General features: G+C 45.8%; 1 protein-coding gene across 5 annotated transcripts in view; it reads left to right on the forward strand.

The window, feature by feature from the left end:
• The window catches only part of PLEKHG1 (pleckstrin homology and RhoGEF domain containing G1), a 219,586-nt gene that overhangs the window by 22,294 nt on the left and 179,099 nt on the right, over positions 1-18,193 (forward strand). The window lies entirely within an intron of this gene.

Here is an 18,193-nt window from a genome sequence, read left to right on the forward strand (position 1 = left end):
TTCTTGAGCCAGGACCCTTCGGGGAGGCCCGTGAGGTATATATTCCTCAAAGGCATTCCGCACACCACCCCCTGCTCTCCTCACCAGAGTGTAGAGTCAGCAGGAGGCCCTCTCTTATCCCCTCCAGACAGGTTTTGTTAAAGGGAGTTACTCCCAGAGGATGTGCTATTGGGGGCTCGCGTGGTGTTTTATTGCCACGGAAAATTGGAGACTTTTCCCTTAAATTGAAATAAGAAATCAACAACTGTTTGTTTTAATGCCTCCCAAATGCCTAAAAGTGTAGAAGTCTCTTTTAGGGGATGGAAGAACAAAGGAGCAGACCCAGTTAGGGGCTTTGTCTCAGCCCATCTGTCAGAAAGGAGCTGCCACTTCCTTTTGTGTCAACAGATACGGAGTCTGCACTAGAATCTTTTTCTGCTGTTGTGTTGTAGGAAATGAGTGAGCAAGCTTGCTGAGGCCGCCTCTGTCGTTTGTTAAGGATCCTGCATGTCAGGGACACAGTCTTACAGTTTCACTTCTTTTTACCCCAAACCTCACTCCGGTGTAATTCATCAGGTGACACTGAAGTCACGTTTGATGTGATGGTGCCTTCAGCCGCACAGGTGCAGCCAGAAAGAGGAAGACAGATGGGAAGATTTCCCCCCCATTTTGCAAGTTAAATAACCTTGGTGATGGGGATAGGGGGACATTATATCATTTTGTGAGGGCTGGTGCTGTTGAGGTCAATGACAGAGCCATCTTCTGATAGTACTGTGTGAGGATGTAGGCACCATTTTATTTTTTTAAGATTTATTTATTTGAGAGAGAGGGAGCGCACACGGACACACACACACACACACACACACACACACACACACACGTGAGTGGGGGGAGGGGCAGAGGGAGAAACTCTCCAGCAGACTCCCCACTGAGCATGGAACCCAACGCAGGGCTCTATCTCACAGCCCACGAGACCATGACCTGAGCAGAAACCAAGAGTTGGGTACTTAACTGGCCCAGCCACCCAGGCACCCCTGTAGGCACTGTTTTAAATATTCCTTAGTAAAAAGCATTAACAGGGCATTTTGGGTTTTGTTTTTAGCCCCCCACTCCCCATCCCCTAGAATCATTAGGTTCTAGATCAGCAGTCTTCAAAGTCTGGTCTGTGGTTCACATGTAGGTCCCTAAGACCTTTTCAGAGGGTCCAGAAGGCCAAACTATTTTTATAATAATACGTAAACATTATTTGCCTTTTTTACTCCTTTCTCTCGCAAGGGTCCCACAAAGTTCTCCAGGTAGTACACGCCATAGGATATCCCAATATCCTGAATGCTGAGGTAGGTATGAGAAGCTGGCTGTCTTCCTTCTGTAAAGCCAGACAATTGAGACACTTAGAAGACTGTAAAACAACACCCGTCTTCTCACTAAAGAATGTTTATGTTCCATTAAAATGTTATTTACATCAACCTGTAATGGGTTTATGAATGTTATTTTAAAATCAATTAATACATATTTTGAAAATTGTTCGGGTTTTGTTTCTAATATGATAAATATTAGAATTCATAAGCCACACCAGCTAGAGCTCTTTGGGTTCCTCAGGGGTTTTTAAAGATGTAAAAGGGATCCTGAGAAAAGTTTGAGAACCACTGATCTAATACAAGCGCTCTTCACAGAAGAGCCGGGAAGATCTATTTTCTACAGCCAGCAGCGCCTAGGAGGGAATGATACCAGTCTGAAACCTGCCGTGATTGCCTGTGTCTGCAGAATGTATTACAGAGTTTTCACTCCAAACCTCAGCCCCCGAGATAAGAGCTTTACCTCTCCTTCCAGCACGTTCTCCTATCACTGCTCTGTGCTCCAGGTGGGCTGGAAGAGCATGTGCCTAGGGCGTGCTGATGCCTTCCTACTTTACCCATCTCTGCTCCTTGTCCTTGGTCCCTGCCCTGCACCCCAGAGACACCACTGCAAGGGAACCCCCTTCCTCCCCCCATACCCTCAATACCTGAACCTCAATTTCCCTGCCTGTCGTGTCCCTATAAGGAGAAAACAGTTCCTGTCTCACAGGGTTGTTGCAGAGAAAGAATGAGCTCATTTCCAAGGTGTTTGACACAAAGGGAGTGCTCAAGTATCACCTTCTGTTAATGAATAAAAATGCTTTTGTCATATACATTTCACCCCCATTCAGATTATAACTCCTCACGGGTAAAGGAGGCCATTGGCACTCTGTGGGACTGGCCCAGCGACTGCTGGAAGGCAGTTTCTCTTAAGAAATTCAACCAGGAAGGTGGTAGTTTGCAAAAGAAAATGGAGGAGACTCTGTTACCATCATCATGATTCTTACAGACACGGTGATCTATTCTTCATCCTTCCCTCAAACAGATGGAATTTTTGTTTGGATTAAGGAATGAGAAGGACATTTACTGCAGACTTTCTATGCACCAGACACTTTCTGTAGTTTTGGGTTTTTTCTCAGGGCAAATTTGCAATATATATATTTATATATATATTTAGCAGTGGCAGGCAGTGTTCGCTGTCCTCTCTGATGAGGAAAGTGAAGCCCAGAAATAGGAACCTTGCTTCAAAATGCCCTGCACCGAGAAGCAACTCTGTATGTGAAATCCAGATTGTCTGAAATAAATGGCCATACATTTTTCCATAATGGGGCATGTGGGTGGCTCAGTCGGTTGAGCGACCGACTCTTGGTTTGGGCTCAGGTTGTGATCTCCAGGTCATGAGATTGAGCCCTGCATGGGGCCATGCTCAGCATGGAGTCTGCTTAGACTCTCTCTCTCTCTCTCTCTCTCTGCCCCTCCCCCCTGTGCTCTCTCTCTCTAAAATAAATAAATAATTTTAAAAAACCTTTCTACAACCACCAGATGTAATGAGTGAAACTGGATTGAGTCATAGGTCAAAAAACTATTAGATAATCTCGGGATAGTAGGTTAACTTGTTAAGGCTGCCTTAAATTACCATAGACTCAGTGGCTTGAACCAACAGAAATTTATGTCTCACAGCCTGCAGGCTAGAAGTCCAAGATCAGGGTGTTGGCAGGGTCGGTTTCATTCTGACCTTAGCTGGTAGATGGCTGTCTTCTCCCCATAACTTCATATGGTCTTCTTACTGTGTGTGTTCAGCCAGATTTCCTCTTTTTACAAGAACAGGAGTCATATTGGATTAGGGCCCACCCTAATGACCTCATTTTAATTCAATTACCTCTTTAAAAACCCTGTCTGCAAATGTATCACATTCTGAGATACTGGGGGTAGGACTTCAACCTATGAATTTTAAAGGGACACAGTTGGACCCATAACAGAAAACCAGTTAACTTTGGACATGGACTGGGTATCCAGTGGCATTATGGAATTGTTGATTTTCCCAGGTGCAACAATGGGTTGTAGTTCTATAGGAAAATGTCACTTTGGGGGATGCATGATGATGATGTGTGTAGAGGTAGGGAGTGACATCTCTATATTACTTTCAAACAGTTCAACAATAACAACAACAAAAGTCATAAGGGCAATGAGAAAACTGCAAAAGACACCAAAACAGGGGCAGACTCAGAGGAAGTGTCTGCGACACAGGCAATGGACAGGGATGTAGGGTCCCAAATATGTCACAATTCCTGCAGGTCATTTGAAAGGGGGAGGGAGGGGACATATTTTGTTTCGGGTAAGGAAGGGTGTGTGTGTGTGTGTGTGTGTGTGTGTGTGTGTGTGTGTGTGTGTTACAAATTTGCCCGAAGAGAGTGTGTTGTCCTCTCTAGAGGTCTTCAGGCAAAGGTTCAGAGTTCCCTGGCCTAGCTGAGCGTCATTGTGGTCTTCCCTGAAGGCTAAAAGTATTGAACGTGTAGGCCTTGAACATTCCGTCCAGTGCCTTGTGATCAGGAGTCAGTACTGATCTCCCGTGTGTTTCCAGCCGTGGAGGGAGGTGATGGGGACCTGGGAAGTCAGTTCCATTCACTGCTTGGGCTTCTGAGTGAAGGGAAAAGCTTCCACGAACACTGCACCCATCTTGGCAAACTCACTTTTTCTGGCCTCACAAGGCTCCGATGTACCCTGTTGGCAAGCCTTCTTTATGTTTTCAAGGTTCGGCTATGACACCAGCCAAGTATTATGGGATATGACTAAGATAAGTAAATCTCTTTAAATAGGTGCTTATCCATTCCATTTCAAAAGGCTCAAGGCCCAATATCAAAGAATTCAAGCCCATTGTTTGGAATGCCTGAGGGATAATAGCCTATCAAGTATTAGGAGTAGTTCCATTTTCATCCTGAAACTGTGTGTGTGTGTGTGTGTGTGTGTGTGTGTGTGTGGTATTTTTACCCTCATTTTAGGTCAAGGCTATAGAAAACTATTTAAAGTTAAATATCTTTGTGCTCAACTGTTAGCAAACTCAGGAAATCTTATGGGAAAGGAAAATAGCAAATCAACCATGCTTTCTGGTGAATGGGACATTTGAGAGAAAAGCAAGCCAGAAAAGCCACTGTCTAGACTCCGTGGTGTGGCAAGTTCCTTTGTCATCGATCAAGGGAAGGGTGTGCTCACAGAGCCCAGTTCTAGAGATGTGATATAACAGGTCAGATCAGCAAGTCCATAAACAGATATGTTTGTTTATACCGTGTCAAATTCTGGACAAAATATTTATTTGAAAATGAAAAATATTTATGTCTTGAAAGGTGTTTTTGTGGCAGACAGAGATGGAAAGAAAGGTTTTAATCATTTTTCTTCCCAAAGCTTCCCAAGCTCTATTATAAGCTACAAAATCTGCTCTTAAGTTACCTGCACTTGCAAGAGAATCAAAGGCATCATTATCTCCACTCTTGAATTTTGCTAACATCGCAATGATCCCTGATCCGAATTGAAATTTTTCCTTTGTTCAAAAATCAGGTTATCGTGGTTTCTTCCATTAGGACAAGTGAACATTTCCATGGATTACTGTGGTGCAAATCTCAGGAGTAAAGAGAAATGAAACTTAAGCTTACCAATGATAGTGGTCTTTTTTTTTTTTTTAATTCAACACTAACATCATTTTTGAGAAGAAAACTTAAAATATCTGGTTTCCTTCTGGGAAATTGCACTGTTGTGTTTTGTTTTTTTTTTTGACCTTCATCTTAAAAAAAAAAGTCTTTACTCGTCTAGGCTCAAGTATGAAGTTAAAATAATTACTACATACCTGAAAAATCCAACATTGACTCATAGATTTTGTTTACTAAGATGGCAGGGTTAACAAAACTGGATAGAACATGTGTCCTGCCTGGCAAAATTGAACATAAATATTTGTGTCAACATATGCTTGCCACAATTAGAAAAGATTTCCATCACACTCTTGCCTTGAGCACCTTTGGAGGAGTTGATTTGCCATCTGCGATCATTAGAAACTTAAATCCCAGATTAGAGAGATAATAACGAACAATTGCCGCTTTGTTGCCTTCCAAACATGTTGCCGTATGACATGCAGGGAGTTTTATGGAATGCAGGCTTTATTCTGTTTTAAGCACAGACATAAGCCTCCATTAATATTGATTTTTAATGATAGCCTTGTAACCACATGATAATGGGATTTTTAAATAGAACCCGTCCTTGTAGAGCATCAGCATTTGCAAATTTAACTATTCTTACATCTGACATGTGGGAAACAGATTGAACCCAGAGTAAATGTTTTAAAGGTTGGGTAATATTGGAATGATGGAGGAAATGCTGTTTCTGTAGTAAAACTGAACAGTGAAGCAATGATTTAGGCATTTGAACTCCCACTTTGAGAGGCTTGAAATGTAATATGTTTCTGGTTGTTTTCTTCTCTGGGATTTTCTGTTTTACTGTAAATTGCCACCGCTATTTAATATGTGTGTGTTTTTCTTGGTATAAACTTCAAAAGGGATGTGGACCTAGTAGAAAACCCTTCGCCTGAAAGAATAGCATAAAGTAGCAGCCTTCCACACATAGCACTTTCATCCTGGTTTCTCTTCAGATGCCTTTGAGATCAGTTTTCAAAGAGCCTGCAGCAAACGGACATTGGTTTGGGGATGGTATGGAGGTAGGAAAATACACATGTGCACATGCACACGCATGTACGTGCGCACACGGAGTTGTCCTTGCCCTGCTGGTCTATACGCTCTGTATCTAGGTTATGCATTAACTTGACTCACTTGGAGGGACTCGGGGTTGAATTCATTTAGTTTGGCAGGGTTGGTTAATATTCTGCCTCTACTATTAACAGCCTTACGATCCAGCAGAGACGGTAAGATGATTGCACGGTCATTGTATCATCCTGTAGAGTAAGAGGCTGTGTGGTAACAACATCCCCAGCTGATTGTCAGGCACATAATGGTAGAGAAGTTCTTCCACTGACAAGTGGGCATGCGGTGCTGTCACCCACACGCAGATGATGAAGCCTCGAAGTAGACTGGGAAGCAGTGGAAATGGAGAAGTCGATCCAAGAGAAAGCACGTGTGTACATGTGTGTCTGCGCACGTGTGAGACCACTCTTCAATTTGAGCAGTACTGTCCATAGTGCCCTCTGAGCAGCCTCTGCCTTGTTCAGCTGGGAGGCCACGGGAAGAGTGGGTCTCAGGGAGCGGGTCCGGGTTTGGACCTTGACTTCACTCTGGGCGTGATGAGAAGCCCCTGGAAGGGTGTGAACCCGCAAGTGCCATGATCTGGCATATGAGTGGATTTGCTCTGGCTTCTATACACAGAATCAGGCGTGAGGATAGCAAGATTAATTGCAGGAGGCTTGTAGCGGTCCAGATGAGAGATGGTGGGTGCCGAGACCAGGTAGGAGCTGTAGGATTGGTGAGCCGTGGTTGAGTATCTGCTGAGAGAGGACCCGGTGGGATTTGAGGGCAGCTTAGTTGTGGGGGCATTGGAAGAAGAGAATAAAGGATGAAGCCAAGGATCAAGCCTGAACATCTGAGTGCATTTGGCATCATCGGCTGAGGTGGGGAACATGGGGGAAAGGCAGGTCAGCAAGGGTGAGAAGGTAGGAGTCTATGGTCATGCTGGACCTTGAATGGGCATTTCAGCTCTAAGCAGTGATGTCAAGTGGGCACTTGGAAGTGTGAATCTGGTGTTGCAGAAAGAGGTCCAGGAAGGAGACATACACCAGAAAACTATTGGCAATTCTGTTGTATTTACTATATACGATCTCTTAGAGTAGACAAAGAAGAGGCGGGAAGGCTGATCCTGGGGTGCCCCAACAGTGAGGATGGATGAGAAGGAAGCCCCAGCCCAGGAGCCTGGGAAGGAGCAGCCAGTAGGGGAGGAAAACCAGGAGTCTGTGGTCTCCCGGAAGCCAAGTGGAGAAAGTAGATCATAACAGCTGCAAAGTAAAGCAAGATTCTGAGAGTGATCACTGCATTTTGTGGTAGGAGGTCAAACAGTTGAACAATTTCAAGTTAATGAACAGTTTGAGTGGCGTGGAGGGGGCAAAAGCCTGATAATTCCTCTTACTTGCAAGAGAAAGCTGAAATCCTCAAAGATTTTACGAACTACTATGGAAGAGTAAGAAGGGCAAAGAAAATCTCATATGCCCAGGAATTCGAAAGCTCACGGAGTACAGGTTTCTGGATTTTCTGTGGTTGTGGCTTCCCAAGGCTTTGTCATCCTCCCAGCCTGTGGTCACCCCACCTGTTGATCACCATGATTTCTCTCTTTCCCAATTAAAACCAAGAAGCCCGGGGCACCTGGGTGGCTCAGTCGTTGGGCATCTGCCTTCAGCTCAGGTCATGATCCCGGGGTCCTGGGTTCGAGCCCCGCATCGGGCTCCCCGCTCAGCGGGAAGCCTGCTTCTCCCTCTCCCAGGCCCCCTGCTCTCTCTGTCAAATAAATAAATAAAATCTTTAAAAAAAAAACAAAAAAGATAAATAAATAAAACCAAGAAGCCCATTCCACCTGCCCTCCAGCCAGCAGCCTCCTTGCCAGGTCTGCTTTCAGGTGATAGACAGGACCACAGGGAGTGATGCAATGGATGATGTTACTCCTTTGGGAACATCCCCTCCCCTATACACAGGGCATCAGGGGACCCCTAGGGGCCCAGCACGACAGCCCACACGTTACACCTAGTCTTGTCTGACCGAGTCTTATGGCCACTCACACCATAATGACAGCATCTTTAAGTCACCTAGCAGGATTCCCAAAGGAACTGAACTGCCATGTGCAGAAAGAGCCCTAGGAAAATGCAACGTCTGAGCTTGCATTTCAGAAGACTTCTGCCCTGCAACAGTGGGTTTGGGGCTTCCTTTTCCTCTTGCAGTAACTACTCCCCACTCGGCTGCCAGAAGGCTCACAGATGCTTCAGAGCAGGGGGGAGGCTTCTGGAGATGGGGATGAAGGGTTGAAGCGGCTGGTAAAAAGGGGATTTGGGCTGGTGGAAGGGGTGCCTCTAAGGGGAAGACCCCCGGGAGCAGGGAACAGGGCTTTGGAGGGGGTCAGCCTCCTGCCAGGGCTTCTTGGCCACAGGTGCTCCCGGGGGCCGGCTGCCTGCTTTTTTCTGCCACCTCCGCCAGGCTGTCCACCAGCTCCCCTGCCCCTGAGCCCACTGGGCATGGCAGCAGTCTCTCCACTCACAGCTCTCTGATTCCTAAAACAAGCGTGTGGCATTTCTAATCTTTTTGGAGGAGTTTTTGCTGCAAGTTGCAAAGGTCAACAGTTTAAACTTCTCAGAAATGCCTGTATTATAATAGTGGGGGGAAAAAGGGAAGAAAGGTCAGAGGGCACTAAATTATTTCATCTCCATTCTCCTTATAGACAAACAAACAAAGAGGCAAGACCGGAAGGAAAGTGCCCCACGATTAGCCGTGATGGTCTCTGAGTTATAAGTGGTACCCTTTCCTCGTTTTTCTTTACAATGTGCATCTATTTGTATAACCAACAAAATGTAAATTTAAAGATCTCTTCCAAAGTTCAGTTCTCTGTTTGTATACTTTTACCATCTGCTTTGGCCACGTGGATGCCGGCAGGCTTCTATCAGAGTCTCGGGTGCTATAGCGGACGGTCGGATGGTCAGGGGACGCACCAAGCTGAAGCTGCTGCCCAGGCTGGCTCTGCCTCTCCTCCTGGCTTCTCGTCCCTCTTCCTCCATGTCTTGTTCCCCGTAGGGTGGCAGGGGCGGGTGCCTCTGGTAGAGAAGATAGTCCAGTGGCCACCATCCTTTAGGGACATAAATGGCAGGACTAATGTGCGTTTTCTGTCATGATCACCAGGTAGCCCTGCAAGGTGGACAAGAAAGACACTCTTGCTTCTTGGCTACTGATGAAGAAATGGATGATTCCAAAGTCAGGACAAGAAAGTGTGAACCCTTATTTCCTTACGCTAGTCAATGACAGTTTTTAAGGCTCTTAAAACCACCAGTCTATGTAGAAACAACATTTTGCGTGAAAAATTTTATACGCATGTAAAAAACATAGCATTGAACTGTTTGGAGCAGGAGTGAGAAGTAAGGTTCCCCCTCCGCCACAGGGACGGGCACTTTATGATTGCCTGCGCTCCGGGGAGCCCACTGGCCCAACCCAGACCGAGCACTGAGGATGGAAAGAAACCAAAGCCAGCAAAGGACTTAGAGAAGATAATAGAAGCCTGGGAATGCCTCAGGCAAGTTCGGCGTCACACAACCCTCGAGGAAACTTTCGTGGGGCTCAGTGTTGTTAAAGGTACCTGAGGGGTAAAAGATGATTGACACCAAGTAAGAGCTCACCTTGCAGGAAGAGGAGGCCTGCCTCTGTTCCGGAAGAGTCTCTGGAGTGGGAGGCAACTGAGTCTGTGCAAGGCAACGGATGTCTCAGGAATGTGGAGCACTGAAAATTCTCCGCTCGTTCAGTGCTTTCGTTTAGAAAAGAACAGAACCAGGACTAGCCAGGAGGAGCAGGAATTAAGAGAGGGTGGCCCTGAGTCCAATTTAGGAGTTGAAGAGAAAGAGACTCATGAGGGGAACCAGATGAGGGACTAGGGGGCGAGTCACTGGGGAGATAAGAAGGGGCAGGGTGTGCTTTCTGACTCGCTGTGAGGGAGAGAGGAACCCCTTCCTGTGAGAACCACCTGTAAGGATAAGTAAAACTGGAGGCTCTGTTTGCTGAGGCCAAGTCCAGGGTGCCCTGGACTGATCTTGTCCGAAGTCAGAGGTGAGCTCATTCATGGAAGACAGGTGTGCAAGGGGAGACATAGAAGTATTGAGGCCTAAGTTTCTCCAGCTTGTTAGGACATCCAACACAGCTTTCTTCTGCCTGCTTCGCCGAACAGAATTTATCTGCAGCTCCCCCAGCTTGTCACAGCTATCTTCCTGCCAGCCTCCATTATCATGCATCTGGAATCTCCGGTGGGAGGCTGTGTGTTTGTGTGTGCCCATGCACCTAACTCAAAAGCTGCTTCCAGAGCTTTGACTACGGGTATCCTTGACTCATTTATCCTTGACTCAGTCCATTTTTATTGAGTTCCGGGTGTGTGCTGAACCCATTGCGTGTTCCGACCTCCAGAAGCTATCTGCCTTTAAACTCTCAAGTGACTTGGTGACTCCCTGACCTGTTTTTTCCCTAGCTCTAAGTTCCCTCAGATACCTTATCTCTGCAGCACCTGGCTTATTAATCATCACCAGTCCTTTGGCCTAAGGCCATGTTGGACGCCATACTCCCCAGTCTTGACTATGGTCTGACCTCTCTTTGCAGAACTCACTGTGGCCACCAGGGTCCCAGCAGGAGAGAGAGCCCCACAGGCCTTCCAGGGGGTCAGCACAGCGTGGGAGCCCAAGGGAGGTGGCCCAGGGCTGTGGGTTGGCCTTGCAGGCTTGGTGCTAGGCTGGGTGCTGCCTGAGCAGCATTACAGAAAGTGGAAGGAAGGAGGGGTCTGTGATGGGCAGTGTAAAGGGAGTCGACTCTTGAGTTCTGGAGAAGAGAGCAAGTAGATGTCTGGATGTATGTGTGGTAGCGGGTTCTGTGAAGAGGTTGTGGTTAGAGAGGCTACTTCGGATCTAGGGGCCACAGATGAAGCCCTGTCTCGTGTGGTAAAGTCTAGTGCTCTAGACTTCTCCACTTTACTTTACGTCAGAGGCGCCGGGGGAGCTAGGCTCCAGGGGGGCTGGGGCAGGGCTGACGACGCTTGTGCCGGATGATCCTTGGAGTAGCAAGGCTCTGAGGGCACCCCAGGGCACAGCCGGTCCCTCGATGGAGGCCTGTCTTCAGTGTGGGGGCTGAAGCTGTCAGGAGCAGTAGCTGGCTGACAGAGCAGAGAAACAGGCTGGGCGCAGAAGGCAGGGGGTGCCGGTAGGAGCCCCTCGGCGGTGACCCCGACTGGGGACATACATTTCCTCTGGCTGGAGAATTGTGGGAACTTTTTAAATACTTGTGTTCTTCGTTGCGGTCATGAAGCTCCTTGGCTTGTGTATGACTCTCCGTTATTTTGGGGCAGGGTAATACTTTTGTCATGGGAGAGTCAATTTATGAGTTTAAAGAGCTTGTTATTTGCTAGAGACCAGCTTGGGCACGCTGCCTAACAAATGTCCTGAATTTTAGACAGACCCCTTGGCTGTTTCTGTCTATACCATAGGCTTTGTCTTTCAGAGAAGCAATATATTTGCATATGTGTGTTGTATGTAGTATTTATATATGTAAATGTTTCTACTTTTATATGAATATGATATATACATAAGCACCACAGTCTATAAATCCTAGCATCTTGGAGCTAACTGGTAATTTACAGATTAGTCCAATCCTCTTATTTTTATAGGAACCATTAAGGTACGAGAAGAACAGGAAGTAACATGGGCACACTCATATTTAGAGGTCTTATTGGCTCATTGATGATGTAAAGGACTAACCTAGACCTCATTATCACATTCTATTATGAATGGGATGAAGCGGGGTCACTTTCCTTTTGAGAAAAGAAAAAGCAGCGTAATAGTAAGGTTGCGTTTCACATTTCCAAGGTCACCATGTGTGGGCGGCCCGAGCATCCAGTCCCTGTGAAGGGTCATCTTTTGCACAAATAGTATACACAGGCTGTGATGTTGTAATTTTTAGTATTTTTTAAAAATCTTATTATATTCGTTCTTATAAATACTTTTCCACACAACCTCTCTTAATGATTACCATACAAAACAGTCCTTTATTTGTGTATAGAATGGACATTTGAAAGTGACGAGGGATCTCCTGGCCCTGATTTGCCCTGGGGTTTGTGTCCACTCATGAGTGTCAGCTGCCTGGGGCGACATGACTCAGAGAACAAGGTCTGTCTTTTGAATCGTTTCCTTCTATTGCTTTTCATTGATGGCAACAAAGCTGTTCATGGTTACAAGCACAGTATAAAGTTGTTCTAATAAATATATGCAGCACAACTAAATGGATAAGTGAGAACTGACCGTTTAGCTGGTGGAGATTAGGGGGAAGGCAAGGAAGGAGGCACCTCTCTGACGGTAGTTCGGCCAACACCAACAAGATGTGAATTGTCCGCCAGACAGGTCCAGAAACCATGCAGGTAAACTCATTAGGCTTCTAACTAGGCTTCTAACAGGCATCGCAGGGCTTATGTAGGAAGGCAGGAATGGTGGCTGGCAGAGGCAGCCTGCTCAAGTGCCAAGTGCCCCTTGATCCAGCAGAGCCTGAAGGTGCATCCTTGACTATGAAAACTGCCGTGACCCAGGTTCTGAGACCCAGCGGCTGCACAGTTCTGTAATAAGCTTTTGACTCTTGCATGTTAGGTGAGATTCCTGTTCAGATGTGAATCAGTCCAGCATGTTTGAAAGCTACCATGTGAATGGCACTTTGGGAACCCCCCAAATTACAGTTACAGCACTGTTCTCTTGCATATACATAGTAGGATAAAGGACATGCCACACATATCCATCTAGTAAATAACACAAGGGTATGGAGGCGGCACACATGGTTTACAGTAAGTATAGACAGGGTGTAGAAAGTAAACTCTGAGTTAGATGAGAGAGGAAATCACTGTTGATCTGAAGAGGAATGACATATTCCTGGCTCCACAGGTGTTCCGTGTAAGAGGTAGGAAAGACGGAGAGAATAAAGACCATAAAGGTGGTGAAGGAATTAGGCCAAGTGGGGAACATGGGTTAGTCCGGAGAGATGTATAATCTTCTGTTTGTGATGTGTCTTCGTCTCACACACGCTGTGTTTTCTCCTGCCTCTGACCCTTGCTGTCAACATTCTCCTCCTGGAAGTTCTTCTTTCCATCTTGAAGTCCTGCGTGAGCTTTCAGATATGCCCCTTTTGCTGCCTTCACATGGGCATTGCTGGGCTATCTCAATCTAATGAAAAGACCTCCTGCTCATTTCTTAGGCCAGCTTATTGGGCATTCTGTCCCCTTCGCTTCTTGGGCAAACAGAGTGGTGCATACCCGTCGTGGAAGGGCAGCCCCCCACTGTACCCAGGATTGAGCAGAGTACTCCATATGGGTGGATTCATTCAGTCAGTCAATGCTTGTCGAACATCTAGGACCATAGTTCTTGTCAGGTGATGAGCAGAAGAGAGAAGAGACCACCCCCTTGTCATACGGAGTCTAGTTGGGAACACAGACAGGAAGGAGTAACTTACTGCAGTGCAGGGGAAGGAAGGCCGGGCTGGTAGAAATGTGCAGAGTTCAAGAGCACATAGGAGGGGCACTTAGCCTAACCCAGACCGAGCAGGAAAAGATTCCCAGAGGAGGTTGCATATGGAGTGAGTCTTGATGAGTTAGACATGAAGTATAGATGAGGAACTATCCATTGAACATGTAAAACGCATTTAGAAAATCTTGCCAGGCACACATATGCAAATACCTGAATTTCAGTCCCTTTCCTGCATTATTATATTAAGCCTTCTCAGCCCAGAAACATTGTCACTGTTTTCTTACGGATCCAACTGCTCTCAGGCTGGTCTCAGCACTCAGGCTGCTGCTCCTCCAGTGGATGGTAAAAGGAACGCTTAGAGGGGATCAGAGCTTCTGAGGTCCATGAAATACATCTCAGTTTACTTATTACTTAAAAGACTTTAAATAAAAAAGTATATAAGTGATACATGATGACTGGGGGCAGGGAGGGGAAAACAGCTCATACACCTAAATCCCACCAGCCAGAGGGAACCATGTGTAACATTTTTGTTTTCCATCCTCTAGATGTTTTCCTGCAAACATGTCTTTTTTCAAAAATGGGATCCTACTATACTATGCATCCTAGTTTTCAGCCCCTATCTTGGGACCACATTGAGCATTTCTTAGACTATAAGCTTTGTAATAAGGTATCTCAAGTGCCTAATCTGTCATAATGCCTACATTTAGCTCTGTGAGTCCAACTTCAGGAAGCAATAAATGGAGAGACAGAATCATTTTGCAAACTTTTTATTCTGACAGATGCCATGTTGGTAGTAGGGACATTCGTGGTTAAAAGACTAGGCAGAGGAGGCTAAAGAACTCCGCCTCGAAGTGATGTTTTCAGGAATACTTTCAAAAACATTTTGCAGTGAAATGATACATATCACTGATGGCTGGTTTTATTTGCCAAAAAGTTTCTGGGGAAACTAGCTGGCTTTAAGTTAGAGGTTACCAAATACTGAAGTTTGCAGGCACTTCTAGTATGATTTCATTTGAATTTCCTTTTCCCAACTTGGTTGATATTTTGCTAATGACTGACTTATTTATTTAGGCTTTTAAGCCATTCTGTGCAAATACCTTATGCAATGCTTTTGTTTTTTTCCCCCAAAGTTTATTTATTTTTACCAAGCCAAAAACACACTTCACATCCGGGAGCAACCAACAAATGGATTGGCTCTCCTTTGAAGACTCTTAATCCAGTTTCGCATTTTTGAATAGTGACTCTGGGCCTGAGGTCCCACCGATGAGACGGTGTTTCCGCCCTGGAGGTCCGAGTTCTGATGAAGAGAAGGAACAGCAATCCCCGGGAAATGCCCTGCTTGGGGGTGTCCTCCCGAAGGAGGTCATCGGTGCTGGAGCTGAATTGTGAGGGAGGAGAGGGAGGAGGCCAGGCACGGAAGGGCGGGAGTGGTGTGGCGGGCAAGGGGAGGGCAGGGCAGAGTCAGGCGGGGCAGGTGAAGGCCATCCGGCCGCCGTGGCTGCAGGCAGTGCGGTCCTGCTGGTGCAGGGGGGCGCGGCGCCAGGTTCACAGGGACCAGGGAAAGCAGGCCACGATCAGGTGGGGTGAGGGGCTTTCGGCTGCTGGGGAGTCAGCCACGGCGCTGCCCTGGAGCTGCTTCACGGGTGGTTGGAGACACAAGTCTGAGGGCTTTGCTTAAAGCTGCAGGTAAAGATCAGGAGCCTCTGAATACCCGTGCCTCACCCGGTTCCTCTTTTGCTCATCTCGGTGGCAGAACAACAGAATAGAAGCATGAGTAGAGTCAGTGAGAGACCAGGAAGTAGAGGATCATGAACAGTGACCCTAGGGGCGCCTGGGTAACTCAGTCCGCAGAGCATCTGCCTTCGGCTCAGGTCGTGATCCCGGGGTCCTGGGATGGAGCCCCGCATCGGGCTCCCTGCTCAGTGGGGAGCCTGCTTCTCCCTCTCCCACTCCCCCTGCTTGTGTTCCCTCTCTAGCTGTGTCTCTCTCTCTGTGTCAAATAAATACATAAAATCTTTAAAAAAAAAAAAAAAAGGAATAGAAAATTAAAATAATAATGTCAAGGGGTGCCTGGGTGACTCAGTGGGTTAAACGTCTGACTCTTGATTTTGGCTCAGGTCATGACCTCAGGGTCCTGGGATGGAGCCCTGTGTGGGGCTCCACACTCAGCAGGGAAGCTGTTTGAGATTTTTCCCCTCTGCCCCTCCCCCAACTCTCTCTCTCTCTCAAATAAATAAATAAATGAACCTTTTTTAAAAAATGTCAAAAGATGGTTGAAGAGTATCAAGAACCCAAGTGAGGTTGGCAACCATGGGTTTATCGTGGTATCATTATGCACGTGTGGTGGGTCTTCAGTTTTCAGCCTCAGAGAGATATCACTTAAAATAGGAAGATGGAAATGACCCCAGTGTGGCACTTTTCCTGGGCAGTAGCAAAATTCAAGAATGGAAGGGAGTGAAGGATATCATTCAGAGAGTGGTTAGGGGTGAGCCAGGCAGTATCCGACCCACTAGGAGAAAAAGGAGGGGTTCAGGGGTTTGCGGGGATGGAGACAGTAAGGGTTGGAAAAGTGGGGACCATCACTTTTTTATTATGTACCCATAATGCATACCATAAATACAAAAGTTTCCTCACTTTTTAAATAATGATATTGGCGTGTTGTTCATTCTAGGGTCTGTAAGATAAAATGAGAAGTAGTCTCAATTTCCAACAACAAAATCCTAAGTTCAAAGTGGTACATGATATCTTTGGGAATCAGTGATGGTGTCACATTTGACTCAGGTAAATATGGGGCTGGGAGAAGTGTCAATATCCAGCACAGTATTAACAGTCAGATCTGGTTTTTTCTCCCTCTGAGAATCAAGGATTGTGCTGACTGCGGAGTGATGGCTAAGATATGTACTGCCCCGTTCAAAAACATGAGGACCTACTACATGCCGGTCAGTGTGGTGTGGGGTACCACTTACGTCCAGAGTGCCACAAGTAACGAGAAGCCATGGGAGAGACTCCCTGACCCTCAGACTGGTTTCTCATGTGATTTTTAGGAGAAAGGGTCAACTAACCTATATGCCTTTAAAACAAAGCGTGTGATCAAGTGGCCACATGAGCACTGGAGTGTAGTGTAGTGTAGTGTAGGAAAAGTGTGTAGCCCAGGGCAGTCTTGGAAAGCTGGATGGATTTGGAGAAATGTTATACAGTAGTTGGGGTGAAAAAGGATGGGAAGCTCAGAAGGCACACAGCATACCCACGGTTCATTACCCGTTGCCACATTGACTTCTATCATTGAACTACATTCTAGACTAACTTGAGAACTGCACGGAAGCCTGAAACTTAGCTTTGGGATAAAGCTTTTTTTAAAAAAAAATAGTAATAATAAAATGAATAGAAATAAACATTTAGAATATCTTAACTGAAAGAGTAAATCAGTTTTTCCATGACTAGATCAAGTGGTTTAAATTCAAACATATGGAAAAACTTAACTTTCAATTCCAGATTCGAAGCCTAATTTGGGGAGAAAACCCATTCCGGGGAGAAAACCCATTAAAGTGATGAAGCAATTGAACAATAAATCTTTAATTTGTAGAGAATACAGTGAGTGCTTGGAGGTACATCGTTATTTCCGTGCTTTGGGATTATTACAAACACCAGCATCGTTTCCTGAGAGTTATAAGGCTGTGATTTGTAACTGACTTCAGGGCAGGGGTGGGTAGGAATTTATGGGATGTTACCCTTCCAGGAAGAATTAGGACAATTTTTTTTTCTTTTGGATGAAGATACTTAAAACAACCCAGGTTTTAAAGTAGTTGAGTGACTCTTCTCCTGGAAAAATAATTAGTTTTCAATCCTGTTGCATTTGAACATTCAATAGAGCTGTCACTGGAAATGAAAGAAAATGAAAATGCGGACAGATACACTCCCTCCCCAGGAAGGGTTTATAACAGAATACTTTGAATTTCACACAAATGTTTTACATTATTCATTAAGTTTACTCCAGTACATTTCAATTTGTTGCCTGGAGTATGAGTAAATTGCAATTTTCACTGCTTTAAAAAAAATTTTTTTGGGGGGGTGCGCCTGAGTGGCTCAGTCGGTTAGGTGTCGGTTAGGTGTCTGCCTTCAGCTCAGGTTATGATCCTAGGGTCAGGGATCAAGCCCTACGTCGGGCTCCCTGCTCAGCGGGGAGCCTGCTTCTCCCTCTCCCTCTGCCTGCTGCTCTCTGCCTCTCTCTGTCAAATAAATAAATAAAATCTTTAAAGGAAAAAAAATTTTTTGTTTTGGGGAGTCATGGAGACTTAATGCACTGCAAATTTCACTTTTAATAAATGACACTGAAATATTTTTAATGCCCTGAAATAAACAAATGAACATTTTAAGAGTCTTGTAATTAAAATAAGAAATATTAAAGCCAGGGTGCCTGGGTGGCTCAGTTGTTAAGCATCTGCCTTCGGCTCAGGTCATGATCCCAGGGTCCTGGGATCGAGCCCCGCATCAGACTCCCTGCTCCGTGGGAGGCCTGCTTCTCCCTCTCCCACACCCCCTGCTTGTGTTCCCTCTCTCCCTGTGTCTCTCTCTGTCAAATAAATAGATAAAAATCTTAAAAAAAAAAAAAAAAGAAATATGAAAGCCATGGGTGGACATGGTAGAGCAATCATGGTTCTGTTGTTTT

The sequence above is a fragment of the Callorhinus ursinus genome, unplaced genomic scaffold (genome assembly GCF_003265705.2).
Source record: "Callorhinus ursinus isolate GAN/ISIS: 27379988/994484 unplaced genomic scaffold, GSC_fseal_2.0 scaffold6, whole genome shotgun sequence".
Lineage (NCBI taxonomy): Eukaryota > Metazoa > Chordata > Mammalia > Carnivora > Otariidae > Callorhinus > Callorhinus ursinus.